This window comes from Vicia villosa, linkage group LG2 (assembly GCF_029867415.1).
Source record: "Vicia villosa cultivar HV-30 ecotype Madison, WI linkage group LG2, Vvil1.0, whole genome shotgun sequence".
Taxonomy (NCBI): domain Eukaryota; kingdom Viridiplantae; phylum Streptophyta; class Magnoliopsida; order Fabales; family Fabaceae; genus Vicia; species Vicia villosa.
In genome coordinates this window covers 24,391,570-24,416,195 of record NC_081181.1, presented here as the reverse complement: position 1 = coordinate 24,416,195, position 24,626 = coordinate 24,391,570, and the positions used below count along the sequence as shown (strand labels likewise).

At 33.9% G+C, this 24,626-nt stretch overlaps 1 pseudogene; it reads right to left on the bottom strand.

The window, feature by feature from the left end:
- Positions 1-19,555: 19,555 nt before the first annotated feature.
- On the bottom strand, positions 19,556-24,626 carry LOC131648721 (uncharacterized; annotated as a pseudogene).

The following is a 24,626-nucleotide window of genomic DNA, read 5'->3' as shown; positions in this document are numbered from 1 at the left end:
CTATTTTGAATACTTTTGCCCAGAAATGTTTAGCCATATTGGTTTCGTTAATCATGGTTTTGGCCATTTCTTGCAATGTTCTATTCTTTTGTTCTACAACTCCATTTTGTTGGGAGTTCTAAGACAAGAGAAATCATGAGAAATGCAATTTTCTTTAAAGATCTTTTCAAATAGATTGTTCTCAAATTCTCCTCCATGATCACTTCTAACCTTTATAATTCTAAACTATTTTTCATTTTGAACTTGGTTACAGAAATCAAAGAACACAGAATGTGACTCATATGCTATAGTCATCAATAATTACCAATACATACTTCTTGCCTCTGATTGAAGCAGTTTTCACTGGTCCAAATAGATCAATGTGCAAAAGTTCTAATGGCCTAGAGGAAGAGACAACATTTTTTAATTTAAAAGAGGGTTTTGAAAACTTTCCCTTCTGAGATGCTTCACATAGAGCTTCTGAGTTAAACTTTAGATTGGGAAGTCCTCTGACCAGATTGAGTTTCTTAATCTGAAATATTTTTTTCATGCTAACATGTCCCAATCTTTTGTGCCAGACCTATTGCTCATCGTTAATAGACAGAAGACAAGTTACTTTCTGAGATTTAAGATCAGAAAGATCAATTTTATAGATGTTATTCTTTCTCTTTCTAGTAAAAAGGATTGACCCATCTTTCTGACTGACGGCTTTATAGGACTTTTGATTAAAGATTATGTTTTAGCCTTTGTCACTTAACTGACTTATGGACAACAAGTTATGTGCTAATCCTTCTACTCACAAAACATTAGTTATGGAGGGAGAATTACCGTTTCCAATAGTTCCATAAGCGATAATCTTTCCTTTTTGATTTCCTCCAAATCTAATGTCTCCACCAGATTTAAGCTCCAGACTTTGGAACATAGACTTTCTTCCTGTCTTGCATCATGAGCATCTAGAGTCCAGGTATCATGACTGGTGTTTCAACTGTGTTGCTAACGCTATCTGCAACATATATTATTTTCTCCTTAGGTACCCATATCTTTTTGGGTCCTTTGGTGTTAGTGTGCCTAAAGTTCTGTTTGAACTTAGGTCTAGCATGAAAGTTTTCAGAATAAGAAGTGTATTTAATGTCATGTGTGTGACTAAATTCAAATTTGGTGTGTAAAGGTTTATATGTAATAACCAAATCATCAATAGGTTTAGTTTGATATGGTTCTTTCCCTTTGGGTGTTTCATAACCAATTCCTTTTCTGTTGTTTCTACTAACACCATAAATCATTGAAACCATTTTGCTTCTGTCTATGCTTCTAGCAAGAAATTTTTGAAAACCAGAGTCATATTCTTTTAGAATATCTTTCGAGCTTGAAGCAGTATTTGAATAAGAGATATTTTTAATTTTTAATTTCTCTATGAGTTTAATATTACTTTATTTAAGTTCAGAATTTTCTACTTTAAGTTTCTCAGTTTCAACTACAAAACTATTTTTAAGTTTCTTGTATTTGATTCTGAATTTACTATGATTTTCTAGAAGTTCTGATAAACTTTCTACAAGCTCATCTCTAGTAAGTTCAGAGAATACCTCATCAGTTTCTGATTCAGAGCCAGAGTCATCTCCTATGGTAGCCATTAATGCTAAGTTGGCATGTTCATTTTCTAAGTCAGATTCACCTTCAAAATATTCTGAATCATCCCATGTGGCCATCAGACTTTTCTTCTTTTCAAATTTTTTCTTTGGCCTTTCTCTCTGCAGCTTGGGACAGTCATTCTTAAAGTGTCCTGGTTCTGTACATTCATAGCAGACAATGCTTTTCCTGCTAGGCTTCTTATGTCCAGAAGATTCTGCTTTATTTTCTGGTCTCCTGTAGTTTTTGAACTTTGAACGCAGTAACCATTGGTCCCTTCTTCTGGGTAAACTTCTGATTATCTTCTTGACATGATCTGCTTTGGTGTATCCTTTGTTCAAAACTCTCAAGCTTGCCGTCAGAGTTTGAAATCTTGAGAACATGGTTTCAATAGACTCATCTTCTTCCATTATAAATGCCTCGTACTTCTGGATGAGGGCCAGAGCTTTGGTCTTTTTAACTTAAGCATTTCCTTCATGAGTCATTTTGAGAGACTCAAACATATCATGTGCAGTATCTTTGTTGGTGATTTTTTCATATTCTGCATGTGAAATAGCATTCAGCAAAATAGTTCTAGCCTTGTGATGATTTTTGAACTCTTTCTTCTATTTGTCACTCATGTTTTTCCTATCAATATTTTTACCAGTATCTACAGGATGTGTGTAACCATCTAACATAATGTCCCATAGTTCAGCATCTTGTCCTAGAAAGAAACTTTCCAGTCTGTCTTTCCAGTACTCAAAATTTTCTCAATCAAACACATGGGGTCTGTTGTTTTGCTCATTTTCCATAGTGTTTTCCTTCTGGATCGTTTACTGACACTGTTAAGTGTTTGCACCCAAAACCAAGAGCTCTGATGCCAATTGAAGGGTATGAAAACACTTAGAAGGGGGGGTTGAATAAGGGGTTTTCTTTCTCAAATGAAAATTCACACGATATTTTTATCCTGGTTCGTTTGAACTCAAACTACTCCAGTCCGACCGTCAAGGTGATTTCGCCTCTCTCCGTCGAGGACTTAATCCACTAATCAAAACTTGATTACAATAGATTCATGAAGGCAACTGCCAACGTCTTCTTGAGAATCCTAACCACAACTTGGTTACTCAAGGAACAATATAATACGTCTTCTTGAGAATCTTAACCACAACTTGGTTACTCAAGAAACGTTACAAAAACAACTTCTAACTAGTAAACTTAATGCTTCTTAATATAAGCTATATCACAATTGTGATTTTTCACTATGTTTAAGTATAATGAATATGAATCTCAGTAAAATAATGTGAACAAAATATTTTCTTCCAGCATAAGAGTTCAAGTCTGTATGTTCACTTCTTTCTTTTTTAAATGATCTTCTATTTATAGCCTTTGAAAAGTGTTGATCGTTGCTTCGTTGTAAGATATTCCGCAATAAATGTTGCGTGTATCTTGGTTATATGTGCTTTGCATGCTTCTTAATATTTTTTCCTCATAAATGCTTCAGCCGTCTTTTAATCATTATGTCTCTAATGGTATTTTATCTTGTATCAGAATTTTGCATTTTGTTTTTCCTTTTCTTCACAAACTTCTGTCTTGACTTTGTGAATATAACTTCTATCAGAATTTGTCTACAGCGGTTGGTGCATTCAGAAGTCTTCATGCATTAGAAATTCTTGAACTTCAGCGTGACAATTCTTTCTTTGATTGTTCAGTTTTATATAAAATCCATGTTCTGATGGTACTTGAGTTAGAAGTTATTCTGAAATAAGAAACATATAATTAGAGTACCACATTTACTTATACAAAATTTATTTAATTATTATCATCAAAACACTAAGATATGATTAGAACCAAACTATGTTCTAACAATTGGTAACCTTGAAACAACTAAATTAACATTAAACAAACAAAAGGGAACACCTATTGTGCTTCAAGCTAATAGCTATAAAACATCTAAAATGCAATAAAATAAGAAATAAAAACTAATAAACTAACAATAACTCTGAAGATTAGGGTATGGATTAACTCACAAAATGTGTGTTAACACCCAACCACCTAAGCAAATCTGCTCAGAATTTAAATGCGACTGAACATTTGAAAAAAATATAGGATGTAGTCTTGATCGAACCACTCCCACCTTCACAAAAGATAGAACCAATGCTTAAAATTCCTTTCTTGTTTAGATTATCCTTTGATGGGATTCTGCCTTGGATGGTTTGCAACACAAAAAACAACACTTTTAGTGGAACAAATTTATTCCACGCGCTATATTGTATAGCTTGAATCACCAGATTCCTGCCTTCCAATAAGACCGAATGAGCGGATATGACAAAATAGCAATTCGACGGGTCTGCAAGCCACACAAACGGATCTTTTTTTCCCTGTCCAAAATGCAATTGTTTCAATTTCTCTAATTTGATACTGCATCATTTTCTCTTCTCATTCAAAGTGGTCTCTCCTCCACAATAAATTCCAAAGAGTGTTACCCTCTTCTTCTCTCAATTTTGCCAATGTTAGCTTCTTTGTTCAAAGATAAGAAAAATAGACGATCAAACCTTGTTTTTAAGGGTCCTCCTACCCAACAATCAGACCAAAATAGTATTTCCTCTCACCCTCCAAATATTCTGCTGACATTCTCATCGAACCAGTTATGGTTATTTCTCTCTCCCACTACCTCCACTTTCACAATATCCTTAATCAATCTAAATGCTCCTCTACCCCTCATCTTGATTTTCCCGTACTTTCACCATATTTATGTTTGAGAATTTTGTAACACAAGTTTTCTTGCTCTACCCTCATTTTCCACACCATTTCTCCAAAAATGCTACATTAAAGGTCCTAACATTTAACTATTTGAGCCCATCGCATTTTTCAAGTGTTATTGACTTATTTAAGCAGTTTTGGAATGTTTTTTTTTTCTCTTTTGCTAAAAGATTATATTTGTGTTGCTGGGTGCTGGGCTCTATAATTACTTTCTTTTTGGTGGAGTGGTATTTTATTTTGGTTGATTGTTTATTTGGTTAATTTTTTTTTTTTATTTTGGTTTTTTTAAAGGTAGTGTTATTATGATTATTATTATTTTTTTAAGCTTAGTCATATAACTCTGGTGCCATTAGCTATGTTCCTCGTTGCTGGAACTTTGTTGTTATCCTCTGCTTCTCCATTAATATTATCTATTTATCATTAAAAATAATAATTTTATCAAAATAAATTATTTTTGTATTGGGTTAAATATATAAAATAGTAAATTTTATTTTTGGTCCTTATATAAAAGAAATTGACATGCTTTAATCCTTACAAAATTAATATACACGTAATTTTAGTTTTTACTGTTAAACTAATCTGTATTTTGTAATGATTATTTTGAAAACATGTTTAGAACGTTTTAAAAAATTCCTTAAAAAAGAAATTCAAATTAGATTTTTAAGTCGAGATTTTTATTACTTTTATTGCTATCTTTTAAAATTTATATTTAATTTTTCTCATTTAAAAATATTCTAAAATTTAATAAATAAATATTTTACAGTATCTTAAATATACATAAAAAAATTATTCAAAAATTTAAAATTTAATAAATAATTAAACAATTTTAAAAATTTTAAAAAACAGCAGGACTAAAATATGTATAAAAAATTTAGAAGAATCATTTATTGAAGAAAAATTGTATAGGAACTAAAAATACGATTGCATATTCATAGAAATTCCTAACATATTTAACCTTTATATTTTTAACATAATTTTTTTATTTGTGGATAATTTAGTATTTTGGTGTTTCAAAAAATGTCCCAAGACTAGGTTGTCAATACGTAAGGGGTCCTTAAACTAGTATATTCCTTTCCTTGGCCCTTAGATAGATTCGGTTCCTTAAACGACACTCGTAAAAAGCCAATCCTGATATCTTGTCCTGATACGACTCTGACTAGCTAAATTCTCTAGTTTCATTCAAAAGTTGAAACCATGCTATATTTTGTAAGAAAATAATTCTTTGTAAAAGGTCCCCTACATTCAACACATCCACATGCATGGTGCAACAAGATTCACATGTCATTCATATATTAGGTTAGGGACCTCGAGAATATATAGAAAAGATTACGTTCCCAACTCACATGCTGTTTAAAGGGACGCGCAAAATGGTGTTTCAACTTCATTTTTGGTCCCTTGTCACTAATGAGTGACATACTACATGATTGCTAAAATGCAAAGCGTGAAGATGTATAGTGGGTCGGTTTCAGAAGATCCCTTTCATCTAGTCGCTTTCATTGGACAAAGATTGTCCACCCCACTTTTAGTCTATGGTAATTGAATTCAAGAATGGCAGCTACACAGATAATACTCCTTTGTTGAAGTGTACATTCAAAGTATCTGCTGTTAGTTTATTAAGTTTTGAGTTAGGTTTTAGTTAATTTGGTATAATATGGATTTGTATATATAGTTAATTTGCTTTGCAATTGTTAATAACGTGGGAATAGATTAGAATCATTTTTTTAACAGTTTCTTTAATGGAGTAAAAATTAGTTACAATTTTTTCTAGGAGTATTCGCGGGACAGTTTAGTTCGATTTTGAGAGAATCTTATATCTAAACCGATTAAAATTAAATGGATTGGTTTGAATTGGATTTGCAAAATTTTACGATAAAGTCCAAACCAAATCGAACCGAAAAATAACAGATTGGTTTGGGTTGGATCGATCGGGTAGATAAAAAATGAAAAAATATTTGAAAAAAATAACTTATTTATTGAAATTAATTTTTCATAATAATTTAAAAATTATAGTATTAATAGTGTTAGATTGTAAATACTAGACTAATAATTTTTTTCTAATAGATTCAAAAATATCTAACAAAAAATATGCAACATAAAGACTTTTGAATATATAGCTAGTCACTTGAGTTAGTATGCTAATGAATGTGTTTTATAATTCTATGCTCAATTACCATATTAAGTAACAATTTTCTAATAACAAATTAAAATAGCATAACTTTTCCACATACGACATTTTACTTTTTTCTTCTCAAAATTGAATGCTTGGTAGTAATGTTTATGATAATTAATTATGGCTGGATTGGGTTGGACTTGCGGGAAAAAAATTGAAAATCCGATGCCCGAACCAATTATTATTAAATTTTATTGGTTTGGTTCGGTTCTTTCCCGAACTGAAAAAATATTCTACTCAAACACTATGGTTTGGTTCGAATTCTGGTTTAGTTCGAATTTATCGGAACCAATGAACACCTCTAATTTTCTCTCTCTTCTTTCATCTTCATCTTATTTATCTTATTTCGGTGTTCACCAACATTTCTCCCTTTTAATTTTTAACATGATTTTACGACACATGTTTTTTGATTTAACAAGAAATCGGGTACAAACTTTAGATATATTTACTATTCCGCATATTTCTATATAGAGTAATGTTATTCTTACACCCACTTCTTACATCAATACATACATCCAACACTATTCATCGTATTTATACGGTGAATAGTATTTTTTAAAATAAAAAATATTTTATGAACAGTAATATGAACAGTGAACAATAACATGCACGTGAGCAGTAAACACTGATAAAGTTGGTTAACAATATATAAAAAATGGATTAATAAAGTGATTAAGTTGGTTATTAAACGCCAAAATGTTAAAATAATTTAGTAGTAAAAGAAAGTTGGTTAATGAAAAATAAAAAATTAGTTAATAAATTAAGGGTTAATACTACTTTACCCCCCTGCCATATAAGCGAGATTCGGTTTACCCCCCTTTAAAAAAAAACTTATTGGACAAACCTTGCAAAATAAAGATTCCATCAAATTTGACCCTGATCAGTTTTTTTGGCCAAGATTCTTAGAATCTTGCCTACGTGGCATTTTTGGTAGTGCTGACTGTACAGCACATTGCTTATGTGGCACAGTCAGCACTGCCACGTGGAATTTATTTTTAAAAAATTTTTTTTTTTTGAAAAATTTTTTTATTAATTTTTTTTTAATAAAAATTTAATATTTTTTTTAATATTTTTTATTAATTTTATTGATTTTTTAAAAAAAATTAATATTTTTTTTACGTTTTTATTTTATATAAATTATAAAAAAATTGAAAAAGAATTATAAAAAATTGGAAAAATTAAAAAAAATTTACGTTTTTATTAATTTTTTTTCCAAAATTGTTTTACTGTTTTTTTTTTTAATTTATTTTTATTATATATAAATTCGCAGGTATTTTCAAATCCGTAGGTAAATCCACAGGTATTGTCAAATTCGCAGGTAAATCTGCATGTATTTTTAAAGGTAAATCCGCTGGTAATTTTAAATTCGTAGTTAAATCCGCAGGTATTGTCAAATCCGTAGGTAAATCCGCAGGTATTGACAAATTCGTAGGTAAATCTGCAGGTATTGTCAAATTCGTAGGTAAATTCGCAGGTATTTTTAAAGGTAAATCCCCAGGTATTGTCAAATTCGTAGGTAAATCCGCAGGTATTGTCAAATCCGCAGGTATTTTTAAAGGCTTACGTAAATCCGCAAGTGCTGTCAAATATTTTTTAAAAACGTAAAAAAATATTAAACTTTTAAAAAAAAAATTATTTTTTTTTAAAAAAAAAAAATTAATTTTTTTAAAAAAATTAATTTTAAAAAAAAAAATTAATTTTTTTTAAAAAAAATTTAAAAAAATAAATAAATTCCACGTGGCAGTGCTGACTGTGCCACATTGCTTATGTGTTGTACAGTCAGCACTACCAAAAATGCCACGTAGGCAAGATTCTAAGAATCTTGGCCAAAAAAACTGATCAGGGTCAATATTGATGGAATCTTTATTTTGCAAGGTTTGTCCAATAAGTTTTTTTTTAAGAGGGGGGTAAACCGAATCTCGCTTATATGGCAGGGGGTAAAGTAGTATTAACCCATAAATTAATGAAGTTGGTTAATAAATGTCTATATATTAAAAACAATTTTTAGTGGTAAAATAAAGTTGGTTAATAGAGTGTAAAATACTGATTAATAAAGTTATGAAATTAGTTAGTAAAAGTCCAGATATTAAAAATAACTTTTAGTAGTAAAATAAAGTTGGTTAATGAAATGTAAAAGGTTGGTTAATGAAGTTATAAAGTTGGTTAATGACACATTTTTATATTGGTATCTATTAATCTAAAAAAATTTAAAAAAATTTAAAATTATTTATTATTATAATAACATTTTATTGTTCATGTCACTGTTTAAAAAAATATTATTCACCGTATAAATACGGTGAATAGCATCATGTGTAGGGGTGGCAAACTGGCTGCCGGCCTTTAGCCCGCCAAAAAACGAGCGGGGCGGGCATGCCCGCCAAATAAAATAGGCATAAAAGTCATGTCCTCTCCGCCAAGATGGTGGATTGACGGGCGGCGGACTTACCCGCCTATTTTTATTTATATTTTTTTAAATAGATTAATAGGCTTTTTTTATCTTTTAATTAAACTTTTCACTTATTTTTTAAAACAATTTTTTATAAAAGCAACTTTTTAACAAATTTACTTTAAAAAGTATTACATATATTTATAAATAAATGTATAAAATAAACCATCAAAAATTGTATTATTAGAATTAACTTAAAAAAGAGTGAGTTTTGGAGAAGAGGTGGGTTTTGGCGGGCGGCGGGCTTTGGCCGGCCGGTTATGGCGGACGGCGGGTTTTTACGGCGCGAGCTTTGCCGAGCGGGGTGCCTAAAATCCCAACCCAACCAGCCATTTTTTGGCGGGTGCGGGGGCCGACCCAGCGGACCACAGCGATTTTGCCACCACAGATCTTGTGTAAGTATTGATGTAAATATTGGTGTATAGATAACATTACTCTTCTATATATATATATATATATATATATATATATATGTGTATATATATATATATATATATATATATATATATATATATATATATATATATATATATATATATATATATATATATATATATATATATATATATATATATATATATATATATATATAAGGCCTTTTGAGGATTTATTAAACATATATTTATAAATTAAGAGTAATTTAGAAATAGTTATATTATAAAATATTTATAACAATTATACGATTAATGTTTTTAATATACATTAATTTTGTCAAATTTTGTCATAGTATCTTTTAAATATAAAATATAAGAATTAATAAAATACTATATTTTTAAATATTTTTTAAATTATAATTTTTTTATACGTCTCAACTCTCAATTATGTTGGTACTTTCAAAAGGGATTCATCTCTAACTTAGTTATATTGATAAAAAAGACAAAATCTAATACAAAAAAATTGGAGGGGCTAACCTTTTATCCAAAAGTAAAGGAAAAATTAATAAATTAAATAAAAAATAAAAAGAAGTGAAATATTAAAAATAATGAAAATGAGAAATATTTGAGTCTTATAAATAATTATCACATTCATTGTTTATTTATTTAGTGTTTTATGTGATTCTTGAATCACTACAACAATTTAACTATACGATAATGCATGAAAATCGTTGCAAAATATAAAAAATTGTTGTTTTTATTTATGAGAACGGTTTTTACACTGTGCCAAATCGAGGCGTTGTTTTAACCTTTCAAAATGGTTTATTTTCTCAATGGCGACACTTTGCACCAAATGTTACTCTAATTTTCTATAGAAAAGGTTTACGATAACAGCAATAGCACTCTATTATTAGATTAAAACCGTTGCAACTAGGGTGTTTTGGAGAAGCATTGTTTTGTTGAATATAATAACAGTTTTTGGCTGTAATACCTTTTAAACCATTTTAATAGATAGATATCCAAACTTCTTCTTTAAAAGTTACGACAACACTTTATATATTACAACAACACTTTATAACTGTTGTTGCAAGAAATGATTTTTTTAATAAAATAAAAAATAATTTTATTTTATATACTTGATAATATACGTCTATCATAATTTCCAATTTTTTGATATTAATATTCATATATAAATTTTAAAATGATTTAGTCTTTTGAGCAATGTTTTTTCATGGAGACACATTATGTAGGCTTTCCTCGAGACGAATCATCCTTTCCTCTATCTCTTGTGAATTCTGCTACCGAATTATGTTCTACATGTTGTTCAACAACTTATTTGCTACAACAACTTATTTGCTACTTGTAGCCCAAGATTAGCTCGCAATAGTGGGAACCCGTGTAAGGCTTCTAGTTACATGATTAGCGATGGAATTTAAGGTTCAATCGGAGGCACTAAAGTAAATATAGCGGTTTTAGGAGCTTGGAGTAGATCGGTATGTAGAAGAGTTTCTACTATTGAATTCACAACGCCTTACAGAGGAGGTGGAGGCATTTGTTTGGTTGTTTCTTAAGAAGCAGTTGTCCGGACAGTAGATTCATGTGTTGCGGTGGAACGTGTAGCTTTGGATCTAGCCATTACCGAGAAGTGTGGAAGTCAGAAATCTGGAAATTCAAGAGATTAAAGTTGATATGTTATTTCATTGAATTGAACGCGATTGCTCTTTCAGTCATATTTTGAGAGCTCTTAATCTAATGAATTTAAAGGGCTTCGAATTGACGAATCGGAGAACGAACATAATATCAAGGAAAATGCGGGAATTAGAAGTCTATTCTTAGAGACAGTATCACTGTTATGTTGTGTAACCAAAAATGAAGTGAGGATCAGTGATTATAGAGAATTGCAGTGAATCTAATTTCCGATGAGGTGGAGAGGAGTTGCACTGCAAGGTTAGTTCTCCAAAACTCAAGTCAAGTATATGTAAGAGAAAAGTGAATTGAAATTAAATTTGAAGTTGAATACCTAAAACTCATGTATATTTTTATATATATATATATAATGGAGAGGAACTAACAACTTAGTATTTGTTTACGTGAGTCACATAGAGTTGTTGAATGTATAAAGAATTTTGATCCCATCTAATTACCTATAGCGTAATTCTCTTATGTTAAAAAGGTTCTGAAAAGAATGCAACTCTTTTAGAGTGGTCGTCGACATCAATAGGGCCGGTTCAGATCAAATTTATAAACAAAAACATAGAAGATTGCAACCTACACACAAGATCTTAAGTTGCGCCGTAACGAAATCTTGCAGCTTCATGTTTTCCAATCGGTTGCGCCGTAATGTAAAATAGAACTCTTGCAGCTTGATTTTATCCAACCGGTTGCGCCGTAACGTAAAATAGAAATCTTGCAGTTTCAGCGTCATGTTTTCCAATCGGTGCTATTTAGACTATTATAAACTAACAAACCAATTTAAGGTTTGTAAAGTTTCTTACCGTAAATATATGTTGCGTCATCCACTTGTAAACGAAAGTGGTGCGATTGTAATCGCAAATGGAATATCAATTGTTAATAGAATTCTTTTCTTCTCTTTAATGATTAAATGAATGTGACTATGTTTCCTTACACGACCACCGATTACAGTTACTATCCAGGCACACATGGGAATACACAAGTTAAAGAATTCAAAATTATTATTATTTTAAATACATATCTATGGGCGTGGGCTCAATTAAATCTCTGATCTATGAAGTACAAAAAATACACCCTTTGATCTTTTTAATGGTTCAGATCAATTAAAAATAAAAATGGAATATTCTGCACATTACTGCACACAATTCTTACTCTATGTTTCTCCTAAAACCGTTTATGCTTAGTCAGAAACTAACTCTAAGAGTAATGCTATTTTTACACCCATATTATACACTAATATTTACACCAAACATTGTTCATCGTATTTAGACGGTGAACAGTATTTTTTAAAATAAAATAATAATATTTATAAAAAATATTTTTTTATTTTTAAAATTACGGACGATACTGTTCTTTTACGGACGTATATTAACCAACTTCATTACTGCATTAACCAAGTTTTTACACTGCATTAACCAAGTTTGATGACTGCTAAAAATTATTTTTAATACCTGGATGTTGCGTTAACCAACTTCATTACTGCATTAACCAAGTTTTTACACTGCATTAACCAAATTTGGTGACAGCTAAAAATTATTTTTAATACCTGGATGTTGCATTAACCAACTTCATTATTGCATTAACCAAGTTTTTACACTGCATTAACCAAATTTCACTAAAAAAAAAAGCCATATATCACTTTTACCTACAGTTTTACTCTATCACTAATATTTGTCACGAAAGACCACTTTTACCGACAGTTTTACTCTGTCACTAATATTTGTCACTAAATATTACCTTTACCTACATCTTTACTCTATCACTATTGTCCTATTAGACAAAAAAACATATAATTAATTTTTACTCTTAAAGCAATCAAAATTAACTTTATATTTTAAAAAAATATTACTATTTTCATTAAAAATGCTTTAATTATTTATGATAACAAAAATTAAAATAATTTTATTGATATAAACAAAAATTAATTTTGCTCACAAAATAATTTTTCACGAAAATAAATTGTAGATTGTAAAAATAAAAAATTATTTTAATTTATTCTCACCATAAAAATTTTTATTTACTACTAAAATATCTTTATATTTAATACATTTTTCCTTTTATTTATATTTATACTCTTTTTCCTTTTATTTGTATAACCTTATTTTAAAAATAAAATTAATTTTTACAAAAAATTAATTATAGATTGTAAAACAATTATTATAGATAAAAAATTATTTTAATTTATTCTCACCATAACAATTTTTACTTATTACTAAATTATCTTTATATCTAATACCTTTTTCCTTTTATATATATATATATATATTTATACTCTTTTCTCTTTTATTTATATAACTTTATTTAAAAATAAAATTTAAAACCGAAATCGAAAACTGTTCCTCACCCTAAATCGAAAACGTTCTTCACCCCAAAATCAAAAATGTTCTTCACGCTGAAATCGAAAATCGTTCTTCACCCCAAAATCGAGAATCGTTTTTCACACTGAAATCGAGAATCGTTCTTCACTCTCAAATTGAAAATGTTCAATCGTTCACAAAAATCGTTGACAAAAATGGTTCAATCACTGTGAGATTCTTTTTTCATCTTTCATTCACTGTGAGTTTCAGATTCCTTTTTCAATCACAAAAATGGTTTTCCAATTCTGAAACTCATCTATTTTATCTTTCATTTTCATATTCAGATATAGAGTACGTTGGGGATTTAGAACCAAAAACTGATCTGAGTTTTATATATTCAAGTTCAGGTGATTTTATATTTTGTACAAGATTATATTGCTTGTTGGTACTATGTGAAATTGTGTTTGCACATTGCTATTAGCAGACTTACACACTAGCCCTACGTTGCATGAAGATAACGTTTCCACTTTGCATGAGTAGAATGAGTCCACACAGTAATAGCTTGGGTGTCGCTGCATGTAATTAGACTCTCCTACTTAGTTAGTTAGATTTATGGTTAGAGTATATAACCACTTTTGTAACTAACTTTCTATTCATTCGATTCAATGCAAATGTATCGTTCTCTCTTTCTCTTCTCTGATTCATCGCTTATTGCACACCTTCAATGGAGGTTTTGGTTTGCTAAGATGGTATCAGAGCAGGTAGAACCTGCTTTGTTTCCGCTGCGTCCTTTTTCCTCTTTCTTGCATTGAATCGGAGACGCCATTGTTGCGTTCTTTTTCTTTTTTTCTTGAAGCTTGTTTCTGTTATCTTTGTGTTAGCTTCATCATTTCTTGTTTACTTTTTCTTTGATTTTCCCCTTGTTGTGCTATCATGACGAGGAATAACAATCCAGTTCCAGATCCATTGGATCCATACTATGTTCATCCTTCAGACAATTCATCAACAGTTTGCGTTGCACCGCCATTATCAGGTGATAACTATCATGCTTGGTCCATGAAGATGAGACGAGCTTTGGCTATGAAGAACAAATTTCAGTTTGTTGATGGTACTATCGAGATACCAGGTAAAGATGACCTCAATTATGTAGCATGGCAGCGATGCAACAATCTTGTGCATACATGGATCATAAATTCCATAACGCCTTCAATTGCACAGAGTGTTGTATTCATTGATAATGTTGAGGACATGTGGAATGATCTTAAAGATCGTTTCATGAGAGGTGACAAGATACGAGTAGCACAATTGTATCAAGAGATTACAAACTTGAAGCAAGGAAGTAAGAAAATTTCAGATTACTTCACTGAATTGAGAAGTTTGTGGGAAGAGTTAGATCAATACAGACCCGTTCCAAGTTGCACTTGTCGTGTGACTTGTGCTTGTTTGGCTATGAGGAATAGCAGATCTTTCAGGGCAGAAGATAGAATTATCCAATTCTTAATTGGATTGAATGAAGAATTTCATGGAGTTGTCTCACAGGTATTGCTTATGGACCCTCTCCCTCCTATTAACAAAGTGTTTTCCATGGTACTGCAGCAAGAAAGAAAGATATGTGGAACAATATTTTCCCCTCTTAATGCTACTGAAGATGGATCGGGAATGGTCAATGCTGTAGAGGGAAAACAAGGTGGAAGAGGTAGAGGATATAGCAATGCTGGCAGAGGAAGAGGTAATGGCAAAGTATGCACATATTGTGGCAAACCTGGTCACACAGTGGATAACTGCTACAAAAAGCATGGATATCCACCTAATCTTGGTCGTGGAAGTGCATCCTATGCTAATCAAGCTGGAGTTAGTTCTACTCAGAGTCAGGTGGACAAGACTGAAGGCAAATCCACAGTTGGCACAACTAGTGACAATGGAAGCATGGCACTAACAAAAGAACAATATCACAATTTGATGGTGTTGCTCGAAAAGAATTCAGGATCAGTCAATCTTGCCAAGGGAGGTAACTGTTATGTTGCTAGCTTTAATGCTAATCATAATCATAATGTTAACTGGATCCTAGATACAGGAGCTACACATCATATATGTCATAATCTGAATTGGTTCTTGAAGTATGATCACATTCATCCCATATTGGTTAATTTGCCTAATGGTAACTCTATATCTACTTCTATCTGTGGAGATGTGAAAGTCTCTAATGAGCTGATTCTTAAAGGAGTGTTGTATTTGCCTCAGTTTGAGGTTAATCTAATTGCAGTTTCAAAATTATGTAAAGAGCAAGAATTCTCTTTAGTGTTTGAAACTGACAGATGTGTGATACAGGAAAGGAGACAATTGAAGAAGATTGGTTCAGCTAAGGAGATTGATGGACTGTATTACTTGGAAGGAACTTGTACTACAAGCAAGCAAGGATTCATTTCAAGTGTTTTCACCTCTAAGGAATTAGATAGAGTTTCTCCTGCCATTTTATGGCATTTAAGACTAGGGCATTTGTCTCATGATAGAATGCAATGCCTAAGTTCTATGTACAGCTATATTCCTAATAGTGTTCATAAGGCTTGTGATGTTTGTCAACAAGCTAGGCAAAAACGATTGTCTTTTCCTATTAGTACAAATAATGCTTGTAATGTGTTTGATCTCATTCACATAGATGTATGGGGTCCATTCAATACAATTTCTATTCATGGTTTCAAATACTTTTTGACTATCTTGGATGACCATAGCAGACATGTATGGGTTGTTATGCTAAAATCCAAAACTGAAGTTGGTTCCAAGATCACTGAATTCATAGCAATGGTTGAAACACAATTTGCTAAGAAAGTCAAAACTATAAGGAGTGATAATGGTACTGAAATGCTCATGCCTGCTTTCTATGCTTCCAAAGGTATCATTCACCAAAGGAGTTGTGTTTATACCCCTCAGCAGAATGGAAGAGTTGAGAGGAGGCATCAACACATTCTTAACATTAGCAGAGCTCTCATGTTTCAATCAGGCTTAGCTAAAGAATATTGGTCTTATGCAGTCCTTCATGCAGTCTATTTGCTGAATAGAATTCCAACTAAAGTCTTGCACAACAAGTCCTCTTATGAAGTCATGTATGGTTCAGCCCCTGATCTGAGTGTTTTAAGAGTATTTGGTTGTTTAAGCTATGCCTCTACTCTTACTACAAACAGACACAAGTTTGACTCAAGGGCTCGAAAGTGTGTTTTCTTGGGCTTTAAGGCAGGTATGAAAGGGTTTATTCTTTTGGACATAGCTACTCATGACATTTTTGTCTCTAGGAATGTGAAGTTCTTTGATATGGCATTTCCTCTACTGGATAATCATAGCTCCCATTCCTCTCCATCTCTATACCTGGATCAACTCAAAGTTGATAACTTAGCTGACACTTCTACTGCACCTGAAGCATCTCTTGATACTCATACCTCTGTTGCCATCAATGAGGAATCTGAAGCTGCTCCATCTACCTCTAATGCTGATGATCTCTCCCTCCATGAGTCTAGTGATACTGCCATTGAGGTTTCTTCTGGTCACTCTAATGCCATGCCAAACCTTGATTCCTCCAATGACATGCCTATTAGAAAATCCTCTCGGATTTCACAAGCTCCTGCTCATTTAAGGGACTACATTTGTCATTCACATGCTTCATCGTGTCAGTATCCTATTGAAGATTGTATGTCTCTATCCAATTTGTCATCTGCTCATCGGGCTTACATAATGGCTCTCTCATCTGAATCTGAACCAACAAGTTACAAGGCTGCCTCTAGTGATCCTAGGTGGGTTACAGCTATGCAGAATGAGATTGTTGCTCTCAACAACAATCATACCTGGGAGTTTGTCACTCCTCCTCCTAATGCTTCCCCGATAGGGAGTAAATGGGTATACAAAATCAAACGTCATGCAGATGGTTCAGTTGAACGATTCAAGGCACGCCTCGTGGCACAAGGGTTTAATCAAACTGAGGGCTTGGATTACTTTGAAACCTTTTCTCCCGTAGCCAAGATGTCCACAGTTCGTGTATTGTTAGCCCTAGCAGCTATCCATGGCTGGCATTTACATCAATTAGATGTAAATAATGCCTTTCTCCATGGTGATCTTAATGAAACAGTTTATATGAAGGTGCCTCAAGGTGTACGTGCTCCCATGTCCGGGCAAGTTTGCAGGCTAACCAAATCTCTTTATGGCTTGAAACAAGCCAGTCGACAATGGTTTGAGAAATTGACTACTTTTCTCAAATCTCTTGGTTTTATACATGCTCAAGCTGATCACACTCTCTTCATTCAATCTACTTCTACATCATTCACAACTTTGCTTGTTTACGTGGATGATATTATTCTTGCTGGTACATCTTTGAGTGTCTTTGAAGATCTCAAGCAAGCCCTCCATCGCACATTCCACATCAAAGATCTCGGGCAACTCAAGTTCTTCCTTGGTCTTGAGGTTGCTAGATCCTCCAAGGGCATTACACTTTGCCAAAGAAAGTATTGTCTCGAATTACTCCAAGAGGCAGGTCTCACTGGTTGCAAACCAGTCTCAACTCCTCTCGATGCCTCTATTCGTCTTTCTCAAGACAATGGTTCTCCTTTAGCTGATGTTACTGTGTATCGTCGCTTGGTTGGTAGGCTAATTTATCTCAACACCACAAGGCCTGATATTGCATTTGCTACACAACAACTTAGCCAGTTTATGAGTGCACCTTCAGATGCACACTATAGAGCTGCTACTCGTGTGCTTCGTTACTTAAAACAATCCCCAGCTCGTGGCATTTTCTTATCTGCTTCCTCTGATTTGCAGATCCTGGGTTTTAGTGATGCAGATTGGGGTGGTTGTGTTGATACAAGACGTTCCATTTCAGGGTATTGCTTTTTCATTGGCAAATCCCTAGTTTCTTGGAAATCTAAGAAACAAATCACTGTTAGTTGCTCCTCAGCTGAAGCTGAGTATCGTGCTTTAGCTGTAGCCACGCGGGAACTTCAATGGATGTGCTATCTCTTACATGATCTTCAGCAACACCCTTCTAGACTCCCGGTCTTATATTGCGACAACCAAAGTGCCATCCATATCTCTGCAAATCCTGTCTTCCACGAACGCACCAAACACTTGGACATTGATTGTCACCTGGTACGAGAAAAGATTCAAGCTGGTGTTATGCGTCTTCTCCCTGTTCCTTCTCGTGACCAGGCAGCAGATGTCTTCACCAAGGCCCTTGGTCCACGTCCCTTCGTTGAGTGTCTCACCAAGCTTGGATTGGTTGATATTTACCAACCTCAAGCTTGCGGGAGGGTATTAGCAGACTTACACACTAGCCCTACGTTGCATGAAGATAACGTTTCCACTTTGCATGAGTAGAATGAGTCCACACAGTAATAGCTTGGGTGTCGCTGCATGTAATTAGACTCTCCTACTTAGTTAGTTAGATTTATGGTTAGAGTATATAACCACTTTTGTAACTAACTTTCTATTCATTCAATTCAATGCAAATGTATCGTTCTCTCTTTCTCTTCTCTGATTCATCGCTTATTGCACACCTTCAATGGAGGTTTTGGTTTGCTAAGAATTGCTTCTTTAGTCATTTGAAGTATCAATTTGAATTAACTTCTAGTTAATAAGAATTTGCTGCCAACATGTAAAAAAACTAGTGTGCATTTGAATTATTACAGTGTGATAGTTGACAGTTATAATAGAAACTTGATTATGAGATTGTGATTGTCACTTTCATCTTCTTGGAATTTAGAGGTGAGTGAGTTAATTCATTTTACCGATAGCAGTGTCCCCCGATGTTATAAATTGATATACGCTTGAGTGTAGCTGAGAACGTATAGGTTATACGATTCAGGAGCAAACTTGTAAGCTGAACCGTAATATTTAAATAAAGTTATGTACTCTATACGTAATCGACCGAACAATGTTATTAGTCATTGTGATATAAAATGAGATGACGTAACCCACAAGTTAAATTTTATTAAGTTAATGATTCTATTTAGTAATGTAATTAACACTTTATGGTGATTAAATATAAGGTTACTGTGAAGAGAATTATTATGGGAAAATAGGACTTGTGCTGGTCAAGCATGCATAGCAATTGATTATGTCATTGTAGAGTATAATACTGTTATTTTCATTAAAATATATCTTTTGCTGAACAAATGTTCCCAGAGTACAAAGAATAAGATCCACTTTTGATATTTAAGATATTGTTTCAAAGATTTTCTATCCTAATATATTACTTCTAAACAGGACAAATGCAGCTTGGCTCAAACTTGAGAAGTTTCGCATATTCATTTAGCAAATGAAACATGTAGTCATAAATGTAATCCATTTTAAGGTCTTCATGAACAAACTTGCTCCCAGCTTTACCAATTTCTTGTACCTGTCAAGTTGTTACACATTATTATTATATTTGCATTTCAAACAAAGGAGTGAGAATAAATCAGTGATATACTCACTTTTTGGTTATTGTTATTGCCCCAATCAACTGCATGCTTAATGGATTTGCATTTGTCGTTTTCCTTTATAGGCCAATAATGTTGCAATGGTTGTAAACTTCTTGTGAAGAAATCATTGTAACGAGGCTTCACAAACAGTGTAGGGGAATCACATGCTAGAATGTATTTCTCACTCACAGACCATGTTGGATAAATTTAAATGCAGTCTTGGAAAGCCAAAAGACAGATTCTCTAGGGCAGATAAATTTAAATGCAGTCTTGGAAAGCCAAAAGACAGATTCTCTAGGGCAGACAAACTTTCATAGGAAATAGTTAATCATTAAATGTTATGTCTATTTATGTTTCCCTGGTCTCTATATAAAGACCCTCTCTTTGTAACCTATTTTTCACTTTTGCAACAAATCCTTTGCAAGTCAATATATATATCAGAAGAGAGTAGTTTGATCTGTTACCTTCAAATTGGTATCAGAGCGCATGGCAAACATGATGAACCAGATGCCATTGCCGCAACTGTCAAAATCAAACTATGAGAACTGGAGCATTCAGATGAAGGCGCTGCTTGGATCGTTAGATGTGTGGGAGGTTGTAGAAGAAGGGTTTGAAGAACCAGAAACCACGACGGGAAATACAGCAGCTCAGAACAAGGCGTTGAAAGAGACGCGGTCGAAAGACAAAACGGCATTATACATGTTGTTTAGAGCAGTAGACGAATCTGGTTTTGAGAAGATTGCTGGTTCAACTACTTCGAAGCAAGCGTGGGATACACTAGAGACGGCGTTCAGAGGAGCAAATAGAGTCAAGCAAGTTCGTTTGCAAACTCTTCGAGGAGAATTAGAAAGGATGAAGATGAAGGAGACGGAGTCCGTGTCGGACTACATCACGCGTGTGCAAACAGTTGTAAATCAACTGAAACGAAATGGAGAAGCAATGACCGATGCTCGAGTTGTCGAAAAGATTTTAAGATCTTTGACTGAAAAATTCGAAAATATAGTATGTGCAATAGAGGAGTCGAAGGACCTTGCGACAATCACTGTCGAAGAAGTAGCTGGTTCACTTGAGGCACACGAACAACGCAAAATACAAAAGAAGGAGGAGACACTTGATAATGCAGAACAGACAAAGGAATCCACTAGAGATGAAAGGGCACTTTTATCTCAAAACTGGCATGGTCGAGGACGTGGTCGTGGAGGTCGAGATGGTGGTCGAAGCTATCAGAACAACAATTTCGAAAGAGGACAGGCAAGTCAACAAAATTGGCGTGGTTGAGGACGTGGTCATAGAGGTGGCAGGTCGAACTCCAACATCGAATGCTACAAATGCAATAAACATGGACATTTTGCGAAGGATTGCAACTCATACAGTTGCTACAATTGTGGAAAAGGGGGACACCTTGCAAAAGGCTGTCGATTCAGGAGGAAAGTCGAAGAGACAACAAATTTCGCACTAGAAACAGAATCAAACGAAGGATTCCTATTAATGACCCAAAAGGAGACAAACACAGAAGATGACACTATATGGTACCTTGACTCAGGAGCAAGTAATCATATGTGTGGTCACAAACATCTATTCAAAGAAATAAAGAAAATTGAAGATGGTCATGTATCTTTTGGAGATGCGTCGAAGGTAAAGGTCGAAGGCAAAGGAACAATTTGTTATTTGCAGAAAGACAACGTACCTGGAAAAATACAAGATGTTTATTATGTACCAGATTTAAAAGCAAATATTCTAAGTCTGGGGCAACTTACAGAGAAGGGATATTCGATATTTATGAAGGATCGAATACTGCATTTGAAGGATAAGTCAGGGCACCAAATTGCTCAAGTTGAGATGGGAAGGAATCGAATGTACAAGCTGAATCTGAGAAGCGTTCGAGGAAAATGTTTGAAAATCGACACTGAAGACCAAGCAACTCTGTGGCATCTACGTTTTGGTCACTTACATCATGCTGGGTTAAAGAGATTAGCGGGAAGAAACATGGTACATGGATTGCCTAACATGGAGTTTGAAAGAAAATTTTGTAAAAATTGTGTTTTTGACAAGCAGACGAGAACTTCTTTTCAAAAGAAGGCAGAATATCATGCTAAGCACATCCTTGAATTAATTCACACTGATATTTGTGGACCAATCACTCCAGAATCCTTTAGTGGCAAGAAGTATTTCATTTCCTTCATCGATGATTTCTCAAGAAAGACTTGGGTCTACTTCCTGAGAGAAAAATCTGAAGCATTCGAAGCATTCAAAGGGTTCAAGGTAATGGTTGAAAAATCGACTGATCGACACATCAAAGCACTTCGTTCTGACAGAGGATGAGAATATACTTCGACAGCTTTCATGAAGTATTGCGAGGAGCAGGGTATAAGGAGATTTCTAACTGCAGCATACTCACCTCAACAAAATGGGGTTGCTGAAAGGAAAAATCGAACAGTCCTTGACATGGTTCGTTCAATGCTCAAAAGTAAGAACATGTCGAAGGAATTTTGGGCAGAAGCTGTGCAATGTTCAATCTATGTTCAAAATAGATGTCCGCATTCAAAGTTGGGAGATCGAACACCGCAAGAAGCGTGGAGTGGACAGAAACCGACTGTATCTCATTTTAAAGTATTTGGTAGTGTTGCTTATGCACATGTACCAGATCAACGAAGAACGAAGCTTGAAGACAAGAGTCAGAAATATATATTAATTGGGTATGATGAGAAAACAAAAGGATACAGGTTATTCGACCCCATAAACAAAAAGGTGGTAGTAAGTAGAGATGTTCGAGTGAATGAAGCAAGTAGGTGGGACTGGAACAATTCGACAGAAGACATAGTCGAAACTGAAGAACCCTCAGTCGGTATACCAACAACCCAAAATCAATTACCAAGGTTTGAATACTCTGACAGTGAAGACGAATCCTCACAGCCCAGAATGAGAAGCTTGCAAGAGTTGTATGATAATACAGAAGAAGTACATCTTGTGTGTCTACTGGCAGATTCTGAAAACATTAGTTTCGAAGAAGCATGGAGAGATGAGAAGTGGAAGAATTCCATGGACGAAGAAATTAAAGCTATCGAACACAACAAAACTTGGGAACTAGCAGAGTTACCAAAAGGAAGTCGAACCATTAGTGTGAAGTGGGTGTTTAAGAAAAAGATGAATGCTCAAGGAAAAGTCGAAAGGTATAAGGCGCGACTTGTGGCAAAAGGATACAGGCAGAAGGAAGGAATAGATTATGACGAAGTATTTGCACCAGTTGCAAGAATGGAGACAATTCGACTGCTGATTTCTCAAGCTGCTCAGCTCAAATGGCCAATATTTCAAATGGATGTCAAATCAGCATTTTTGAATGGTGTGCTCGAAGAAGAAGTCTATGTCGAACAACCACCAGGATACATGAAAGACGGAAGCGAAGGAAAAGTGCTAAGACTCAAGAGAGCACTTTATGGATTAAAGCAGGCACCTCGTGCATGGAATACACGTATTGATACTTACTTCAAAAAGAATGGTTTCCAACAATGTCCTTATGAACATGCCCTATATGTAAAGAAGTATAAAGGAGATATACTGCTCGTTGCACTCTATGTCGACGACTTGATTTTCCTGGGCAACAGTGATCAAATGATCGAAGAATTCAAAGGTCGAATGACACGAGAATTTGAAATGACGGACTTAGGTCGAATGAGCTTCTTTCTTGGTTTGGAAGTTCGACAAGAAGAAACTGTAATTTTTGTCTCACAAGAAAAATATGCAAAGGACATTCTGAAGAGGTTCAAAATGGAAGGTTGCAATCCAATCTCGACACCAATGGAGCCAGGAGCCAAGCTTTCAAAATTTGATGGGGGGGAACGTGTCGAAGCAAACAAATTTCGAAGCTTGGTCGGAAGTCTTTGATATCTCACATGTACTAGACCAGATCTTTCTCTAAGTGTCGGAATCTTGAGTCGATTTATGGAAGAACCAGTTCACTCACACTGGAAAGCTTTGAAGAGAATTCTTCGTTATATCCAAGGAACTGTGTCACTTGGAATGTTTTACTCAAAAGCAGAAGATTACAAGCTAACAGGTTACTCCGACAGCGTTTGGTGTGGAGATATAGACGATCGAAAAAGCACATCAGGATATGTATTCTTTATGGGAAACACTGCTTTCACATGGCTCTCAAGGAAGCAACCAATTGTAACACTGTCAACATGCGAAGCAGAATACGTGGCTGCATCATGGTGTGTATGCCATGCTATATGGCTTAGAAGATTGTTATGTGAGTTAGAGCAGAAGCAGGAAAATGCAACCATAGTACAAGTCGACAACAAATCAGCAATCGAACTGGCGAAGAATCCAGTGAATCATGAAAGAAGTAAACACATCGACGTACGTTTTCATTTCATTCGAGAACATGTGAAAAATGGAAGCGTCGAACTGAAGCATGTGGCAAGCAAGGATCAAGCTGCAGATATTTTCACAAAACCATTGTCGAAGGAGATATTCGACAGAGGCAAGATAATGCTGGGATTAATTGATCGAAGGAGCATTTAATTTATGGGGGAGTTTTGTTGGATAAATTTAAATGCAGTCTTGGAAAGCCAAAAGACAGATTCTCTAGGGCAGACAAACTTTCATAGGAAATAGTTAATCATTAAATGTTATGTCTATTTATGTTTCCCTGGTCTCTATATAAAGACCCTCTCTTTGTAACCTATTTTTCACTTTTGCAACAAATCCTTTGCAAGTCAATATATATATCAGAAGAGAGTAGTTTGATCTGTTATCTTCAGACCATGCATATCCTTCGATATAAACTTTGTATCTGTATGTACATTGGTCTGCCAGGTTTGAGTGATTGAATCCTTGTTTAGACTCTTTAATCCAATCCTACAT